Source organism: Sphaerodactylus townsendi, linkage group LG09 (genome assembly GCF_021028975.2).
Source record: "Sphaerodactylus townsendi isolate TG3544 linkage group LG09, MPM_Stown_v2.3, whole genome shotgun sequence".
Taxonomy (NCBI): Eukaryota; Metazoa; Chordata; class Lepidosauria; order Squamata; family Sphaerodactylidae; genus Sphaerodactylus; species Sphaerodactylus townsendi.
Genome location: NC_059433.1, coordinates 93774180 through 93783862, shown reverse-complemented (window position 1 = coordinate 93783862; position 9683 = coordinate 93774180).

Below are 9683 nucleotides of genomic sequence, written 5' to 3'. Positions count from 1 at the left end.
TTCGGACCTTCAAATTGCCGAAAGTCTATACCTGAGCCAGGTAAAACGTCTTTTTCCTGGCGAACCAGGCCATGAAGCTGGCTGTGTTTAACTGTCACCCTTAGAATGTTCGTGCAGCCTGTCTGTCTGTGGCCTGAGGGATTGGTATGAGGGCTTAGAATGTTCGTGCAGATGGGCAGAGATGAGCAGTGAAAACAGTAAATAGGTAATACTGTTAAGTAATACGAGTGGAAGTGAAACACATACACGCTTTGCCATGTGAGACGTCAGGTGGGGTTCCCCCCCCCCACACACATGCAGGTAACTTTCACTCTCTGTGCCTCACTCACTACTACCACACAACACACATACTCTCATCCACATCCAGCTCATCCTCACACACCTCACTCTGCCCTCCCTCACATCCAACCACCACTTACCCACTTCCTCACCCATATTTGCCACAGCTCTCTTTTACTAAAAGCAAGCTGGAGTTTGCCTTTTTCTTCTAAGAAAATCCGTGGGGTGGGGGCAAACCAACACTACTGGCTCCGCTTCTTTTGCACATGGCCCTTTAAAAACCCAGGGAGCTGGCCTCGATCTGAGCTGGCCTCACCACCCTGCCTCTGCTGCCTGACTGGGATAGCCTCCTTGCCCCAGTTCTGCCTTACCCAAGCCAGGACTGTGCGTGTCAACCAGCCTCATGGACAGAGGGATTCGCACTCTGGACAGTTCCGTTGTGGAATGGAAAGGGTTACCTTATACTAAAAACCAAGACAGCACCATATAATGATGTGCATTGAAAAGGGAAAGAGGGATTCCATTTGACCACCCCAAAAGAAGAAAAAGAAGAAGAGGAAGAAGAAGAAGAGGAGGTGGAGGAGGAGTTTGGATTTATATCCCCCCTTTCTCTACTGTAGGAGACTCAAAGGGGCTTACAACCTCCTTGCCCTTCACCCCTCACAACAAACATCCTGTGAGGTGGGTGGGGCTGAGAGAGCTCTGAAAATCTGTGACTATCCCAATGTCACACAGCTGGTGTGTGTGGGAGTGCACAGGCTAATCTGAATTCCCCAGATAAGCCTCCACAACTCAAGCTGCAAAGCTGGGAATCAAACCCAGTTCCTCCAGATCAGAGTGCACCTGCTCTTAGCCACTATGCCACTGCTGCTCCCAAAAAGCTATGCTGGGGATCATTGGACCTGCATGGACATCTGTGTGGGTTGCGGACTGTGATGAGAAGGACAGTTGCCACAGCAACGCGTGGCCGGGCTCCGCTAGTAGTACACTGTAAATATATTGTCACTTTCTTTTATCGAAATCTAAAGATTCTCCAAAGAGAATAAACAAGACCATAAAGGAAGATACTGAGAACCCAATAAAGGTCCAATTAGTATAGAAAAAAGAATAAGCCCAATTTATGTAAGTCTGTGCTCACAGGAATTGTTGTTAAATGTCATTTCTGCACAAAACAAGAGATTATCTGGGGATATAAAGAATATATGAAGCTAATCATTATAGGGTAGGAGAAGGAACTATTCTAGCTGCCCTCTGAATATTTGTAGAAACTGTCACACTTGGGAAACTGCTGCTGTTGATAACCTGTCTCCAGCAGAGCTCACCTGCCTACGGCTCTTTATTCAGGTACAATTGCAATCTGGCTGACCAGAACACCATTAGCCAGTAGTTTGGGACATTGTGCTCATTAATACGTCACCTACACTTATTTTCACATACATATAGTTTATTTCATATGCATCTAGCTTAGGAGGTTTTACAGAGATAAATGCAATCTTATGAGTATTCTTTAGCTATTTACATATTAATTCAATGTACTAGATTTTAAAAAAGTTTTTTTACATGCATCTAGACCAGGGGTAGGGAACCTGCGGCTCTCCAGATGTTCACGAACTACAATTCCCATCAGCCCCTACCAGCATGGCCAATTGGCGCATAGGAAAGTTTACCCTTCTCCAGGAGACAGTTAGAATAAATCCCTATTACTTTTGAATAAATGCAAAAATGTCCTCCTGAATAATTCAGTTTTGCATAATTGGAATAACAGCAGGAGAGTAGGAACCTTCCCAACCTCATCAGGCAAGTCATTCCATAAGGTGGGAGAAAAAAATAGTGATAGATTATTTTCCTAATCATTGTGTGCAATGGCTCTCAGTCCAGATCCACATCCTGGAGTAAGAGTTCTTGTGCTCTTACCTTTCGCCTCATGCCAAGAGGCTCACATCTTATGCAGAGTCCTGACCTTTCAGCTGGTATACACCACAGCTGATGAGAGCAGGAAGAAAGCAAGAAAAGTTGCAGTTGTAAAAAGATATTAGATTGAAGCAAAATCAAGAAGATGCTGTAATGCTAACGTGCTTAGAAGCAGGGTATCAGTGATCATCTAAAAACAGTTGTGCCTTTTAAAATATGACTTCAGATTGAATGAAATCAGAAATTACACAAGGCAACATTTTCTCTTGCCACTAGGAGGCACCCTAGACTCACTTTCAAAAAAAATATATCTGCCATAACAAGCAGCTTCCTCATTTTAGGAACTCAACACCAACAGAAGTATTTTTGAGAGCGTGCAAACAACAGCACCTGCATACAGCCACACAGGGGTGACCACTTCTCAAAATCCAAAACAATCCCTCCATTAGCCTATTACAGAAACAGCAAAAGTATATTGTGGCATCTCAAAAACTTAAGCAGAATAAATTTATGAATCTTTCAGCTCTCTCAGGTTCTCTTTGTTCTTCAGAAAATCTGGCTTCTGTTCAGATGAAAAGGCGGAAACCCTCCCTAACCCATAATAGTCAGGAACAGCAGCAGTGGCGATATTTTTGAATCACAGCTCTCCCAGTTTTGTTTTAAACCAGTAATAACATAGCTGATTAAAACCAGAGAACAGTTTCATTGCTGGAGGATGGGGATGGGGTTCTGAGCCTCCATTTACAGGGAGCTGTCGGCAGAGAGAATGCCGGCATGACTCATCTAGGGTGAGAATGACAATGCAGTTGGAAAGACAGGATTCTTTCAGGGAGAGCCAGAGGCTCTCCTACTCGCAGCAGAATGCTTTAAGCACTACAGGTGATTTTGTTGCCCCTCGGCAACTGCAGAAACAAGGGGAAATTGTGGGATCTTTTAGCCAAACCGCCACATCCTCCTCTCCTTTCAGGATGGCTGGAGACTCAGCTATGTCCTGCTCTAAGCTTCAGTCGTTAGGGAGGGGGGATAATGCTACAGACGCACCAATAAACACTCCACACACAAAGCTGCAGATATGAGTGTAACTGCTACAGGTCTTGATAGTGAAGAACGTATGTAGTTGTCTGCCCTGCAAAGAAAAGACCCCACCCTGTGCTTATTTACCAAGTAGGAAGTTTTGTCCAGTTATTTCTCATTGGACACGGGAATATGTAATGCAGCAATACACTGATAGGCTGCAAGATTAAGCTTTGGCTCTCCTTCATTTTCTTCATTACCTCCCATAGTTCTTGTTTATTCACCTTCTCTTTCTCACACATGTGTCATTGGCACCGACACACCTGGTTGGCTCCCATATTTATACCCCCATTTTCCTCCATAGAAATGCAAAGCAAATTATTATATCATTGTCCCCTCTGTTTTACCTTCACAGCAATCTTCTAGGCCACCCGGGAAGTTTCCATGGCATGGTGGAAAGTGGAAACCATGCCTTCCAGGCCCTAGTCCAACACTCTAGCCGCTAACATTTGCCTTCTTGAAATGTCTCTATCTTAGCTGCACACCTTTGAAAAGGGGTGTTACCACCACTCTGTCCTCTTTCCTGCATGTACCTGGTTATTTTTCCAAGATTGCTGTGGCCAGTGCAGGTGCTCAAACGGTGCACATGCTTACACAAACATTACCATGTTTGGGCTTCATTCCACAATCATTACAATGACTTGTGTAGCTCTTATCATTCCATTCAGTGACAGGTGAGCGGGGAAAGTAAACATTAGGAAGGGGGAAATGCACATGCTAAGCCACTACGCTGGAGCTCCCACCCTGCGCCTCCTTCCCTGGCACTTGTAGTTCCTCAAAATTTGGTTTTGTACTATAGAAAAGTTTTTGCATAGATCAAACATCAGGAGATCTGGAAAGGTTAAGTTATGGGAGCAGTTTCAGAGTACCTGGTTACTAGACTTTAAGGAAAAAGCTCTTAGATTTGTTGCATACGCATCAATGTGGCACCATACTGTCATCTCGTAACTCTTTGCCAATAAGTAGCAAGCACACTTCAGAAATATCAGATAAAAGACAACAAAACCCTCATGTTTTGCCTATCATTGTAAAATCCAGAAGAATCTTAGAGAAAACATTGCACTTCTAAAGGATGTGAATATCATATGAACTCACCATATACTGAATCAGATCGTGGGTCTGTAAAGATCAGTATTGTCTACTTAGGGCGTTTCCCCACTCACCACGATCCCCCCTATGCCGCGCGCTGCTCTCAGCGCACGGCATCCCTGGTGCACGCCCGGGCGTCCCCACTCCACACACAAATAATAAAAAGGCGCCGTTTACAAGAGTGCCAGGGATGCCGCACGCTGAGGGGGCGCGACAGTGGCAGCGTCGGGGCGGCTGCGCTGTTGCCGCCCCTGTCGTGGGGAGTGCCGGGGGACCCCGCGCTCCTTGAGGAGAGTAGCGCGGGGCTTAAGGTAAGTAGGCCCTTAGACAGGCAGTGAATCGTAAAGATTTGGGTCTTTCTCATCACCTCTTCCCTAATCTTTTAACTTGAAGATGTCAGGGATTAAAGCAGGAAATTTCTACATATACTCTACCACTGAACTACAGCTCCTCCCCAATTTTCTCTTAGCCTATGAGAATTGGATCATTTGCCATTTTTAGCTTGAACTTTGCAAAAGGGTTGTAAACAAAGGATCAAGCAAAAGTATGAACATTCAGATCTGAAGTGGAGATAGCTCCTGTTATTGTCTGAGGAAATCTCATTACAGCATATAATTTAATTTCAGACTACTCATCAGCCTTCACATTCAGCATTAGCAGCAACACAGCCAGCCATATACTGTAAAACTGGAAAGATATGAATAATATAATTGCCCTCTCAGGCTATTCCCACTCCACCCCCAAAAACGTAAATCATTTTCAAACCAGTGATTGGGAAGACACGTAGAGGTTTTGAGAAGGCCGTGCATCGCTTGCTCCCAATGGCATCTCTGAAATCAGTTCTCCATAACAACTAGTCAGAGCCACCTTGTCACACTTCATGCAGTGACTTTCTTTCTACGCCTAGCCAAAGAGTCAAGATGGGAAGGTTCACAAAGCAATGGCCTCCCTCTGGTGTAGAATTTCTCAAAAGCAGGGGTCCCCAACATGGTGCCCATGCCTGCCCACAATTTTCCAGTGTTTTTCAGAAGTGGGTGGGTCTAAGGAGGGCTTCTGCCCAACAAAGTTTCTGAATGGATACTAAAGATTTGATTGGTTATACTAGCTTTAACTTTTTTTTTTTTTTGGTGGCAGCTGCCACCATGGCATAAGACTCTTCACTGTGTGACTGAGGTAAAGATGTGACAATCGTTTTGTGGCTGGCTCTATCTCCTGCAGAGCCATTTTGTGCCAGCCATTTAATGGCTGCACCCACCATGCCATTCCAGAATTTCAGAGGTGCCCGTAAGCTCAAAAAGGCTGAGGAATCCCTGCACTAAAATGTTACAAGCAAGAACTCAACAATGATGGTTACTCACATGCTAAATGGGTGGATCCCACCCAACACATGCAAATCAAACTTGCTAATTGCATCCTTTACACTTGTTAACAGGCAAATTGTTCTTTCTCCCACCCTGGACATGCCACAGGTATATGTACTCCATTTGCTTTACTCCCATCAGATCCTTTGAAGATGCCAGCCACAGGTGCAGGTGAAACATCAGGAGAAAATGCTACTAGAATACAGCCTGGAAACCACACAACACTCCAGGTATAAAATTATCTCACACAACTGTGCATGCCACGTGGACAATGAACTAGACTTTACTCACCTCCATGACTGCAGATGAAAGGAAAACGTAACTAGAACCGCTGGAAAGAATTTGACAATAACTACCTCAGAGTGTTTTGAATGTGTGCCACCAGTATGACCAGATCGTTCCAAATGACACCTGTCAATACACTTTAACCCATAATAATCACTTCCTTGTACATAAAACTCACAATTCCTAATTTGGATCAGAATCTTCTTGAAGCAACTGAGGAGCAAAATTCTAGCACTCACACCTAGTACCCATTCTTCAATCCACATCGAGGCGATATGCTCAAACAGGATAAAAGAAGACAGGACACAGAGGCAGGAAATAGTTAAACGTACTGCTTAAAGTCATACGCTGTTTACCACAGAGAAGCCTTTCACAAGCATGTTCAGACCCAAAGTTCAATTATTTGGAACTGTAACAACCATAAAGAGCTACTTTTAAAATTATAGATATAGGACCAAATCATGACAACAACAAGAGCCAGCGCTTGACCATAAAACCTTTTCTGTTCTTAGGTAATTGTTCTGGGAAGCAAATAAAGGACCATTTAATGCATCACTGCCAAGGTAATGCACAATTGATTTCTTTGTTCTCTTGACTCGTAATTATCCCCGCCGAGTGCCCCCCTCCTCCTCTACAATTTCCCCAAAGTTACTAGAAACTCTTAATTATTTTTTGACGCTGCTATTCCAGTCAACCCAAAGCAGCTTTGTCACTATCTCAGCCATCCATTATCCCACTTTCAAGGTCTCCTCTCCCTTTACACAGAAAGTGGGCTTCTGCCAGGGTTCCCCAACCTTTTCCAGCCTGTGGGTACCTTTACAATTCTGCTACAGGAGGTAAAAACAAACACAACGTATCAGGCAATGAGACTGCATAATTCTAAAAGTAATTCTTCAGCATTTCAGGTAGAAGCTCTGCTTATAACCGTGACTTTTAAAATAAACATACTGTTCAAAATGTTTTTTCCTGCATATACATATAGCTTTTCATTTGAATATCTGTTGCTGTTGCTATGTGTTTCCCTCTGTATTCTGTTTTGCCTTTTTTTGTCTAATCCAACTAGTCCTACCTTTCCCCCTGCTTTGTCTTACCTTATTATAAAGACATTTGTTTTGGTTTCACTTTGCACAATCTATTCATCTGGGATATTTCTCTTAATCTCTTACCGATGCATTAGATTGCATGGGTTCTACCAGGTTGGGTATACATTATTTAGTTACTGCTCTAGTACTGCAAAGGAAGACCACCTTCTCAGTGGGTCAGTCTAGTGCCGTGATGGCGAACCTTTGGCACTCCAGATGTTATGGACTACAATTCCCATCAGCCCCTACCAGCATGGCCAACTGGCCATGCTGGCAGGGGCTGATGGGAATTGTAGTCCATAACATCTGGAGTGCCAAAGGTTTGCCACCATTGGTCTAGTGGTTCTCAGGAGATCCTGAGTGGTGGCAGAAGGTTGCCAGGGTACTTTAAAGAGAACCCTTGGTCTATGGAAGTTTCTCAGCAGGAGAAGGCACCAGTTCCCACTTCCTATCATAATCATTTGCAGCAAGGAACTTTTTATTGTAGTGGAAGATGCTGCCAAAGCAATGTTTTCTAAAAATCTGTACAGCTAACCAGATCTCAAATGGCCATTCAAAAGCCCCACCCACTTAAAAAAAAAGACATAGTGAGTGCCAGGCATCAGTGGGTATCACGGACCCTCCTGCCTTTCCCCCCCTCTTGGCCAATGTTTGATATTTCACTTCTTTTCCTCCGCCTGCCTGCCTCTCTCTCTCTCTCTTTCACACATACATACACTCTCATCCCCAGGGGGATTGCTCCCAACAATGGATTCTTCTGCCCCCGCCTTTTTAAAAAAATCTTGCAGCTCTGTGTTTCTGTAACAGGGTTTGGGAGCTCTGACTCCCTTTTTGGAGTTGGCCTCACTCCAACTCTCCCCAGTGAAATAAAAGAAGGAACCTCTGAAAAAAAAGGAGGGGAAACTCTGTAAGAGAGAGTGTTGGCCCATATGCTGACAGACACCTCCCTTTGTAGGCACACTGAAAAAATAGACTGGAACTTCGGGTAACGTGAAACAGAATTTGTAAAGTTTATTTTACTAGAAATGAAGGCTTCTCAGTTGACTTGAGAGGTTTTAAATGCTTGTTGATTACAGAAAGTAAACAGCTTCTACTTGCAAGGTTACTCAGTCAGTTACAAAAAAAAGTTTTCCGTTTGGTCACACGCAGGTGGCCAATATATTTCTTCTCTTAAAGAGGTTCTGGTTCTTAAGCTTTCTCCTACACACAGGTTCTAATTTACTTCAGCTTTCTCTCACAGAGGTTTCAGCTTTTAGTTGTTACACACACTGACACTAGATTCTCTCTGATCCACACCCTTTCTAGTTCACACAACCACCCAAGTCTTAAGACTGGAAGGACTCTGGCTCAATACTCGCCACCTTCACTTGCAGTCCCCTGTTAAGGCCTAACTGCCCCCTTTATGGACTGGTCTTCTCCTGACTGGGCTTTGAACTGGGGTTGGGCAGACACTAGTATGGACAGCCAAGCTGCCCAGCACCTGAGTGGCGGATTCACCTTCCACCAAGCCCAGGACTTTCCCTCACACTCTATCAAGCCTCCTCAGCCTGACTAGAGCAATCTGACCTCTTGTCAGAACACACAAGCAGTGACAGATCTCCCTTCCTGATCTGCTCTCACTGCTTTGGATCTTGGTCCAAGCACGAACCAAGGGAAAAGAACCCTCAGCACTCCAGCTGCCTCCTTTTCTTCTCCCTGGCAATTTCCTCCAGCCAATCAGGACTGGGCAGGACTTAACTCTTTCAGGGCAGTCTCTCACTGGAAACCACTTCACAAATATGGGCATTTGTCACAGTTTCATCCTCATCCTGTGTGCAGGTTTGGTGCTTGGTTCATCTCCTGTGCTCAAAATGTTGCCTCATGCCCATATCTTGGTCAAAGGGGCAGAGGAAGGAAAGGTGGGGGGGGGGAATGAAAAAACATCTGCCATGGTAAGAAAGACAGGGGGAAAGCAGTGAGGAAATGGCAATGGAATGGTTTGAGGAAGAGAGGGTAGAAGGGAATGAAAAAGCAGCAACCTTTCAGTTATGAGACATTGGGATTGCATAGCAGTAATTGACTGGGAGTGAATCATCACAGCCATACACCCAGTGGTGAGATTCAAATAATTTAACAACTGGTTGTTTACAAGCACCATTTTAACAACCAGTTCTGCCGAAGTGGTGCAAACCTGCTGAATCCCACCACTGCATACACCCCTCAGCAGCTGGAGTCATCGCATGTGCTGGGGCCGTCATGCACCCCACTGTGCGCAGTGACTGGCTAGAAGTTCGTTGTTGCCATCCAGCCAGGCTTCTCTAACTGAATTATATATAGAGATAGCCACTGGTTGTGCAAATCATTGTGTTTCATAGTATTAAAATGTCCAGCACCTGGAAACATACTTTGGCATGAGTCAGAATGTTCTTTTTGCATAGATACACCTTTGTTCTTTCGCATATGGTTCCTTTACAAAGCTATAACTTTTTAATCATGTAGAAAAATGAAAACTAGAGTTTGACCCTAAGATAGTAAACAAATAACATAAACTTTCATTAACTTTCAAGGAAAACATTGAAAAGCATCTAAAATTAATAATTCTTATCGCTTTATACCAGAGTTT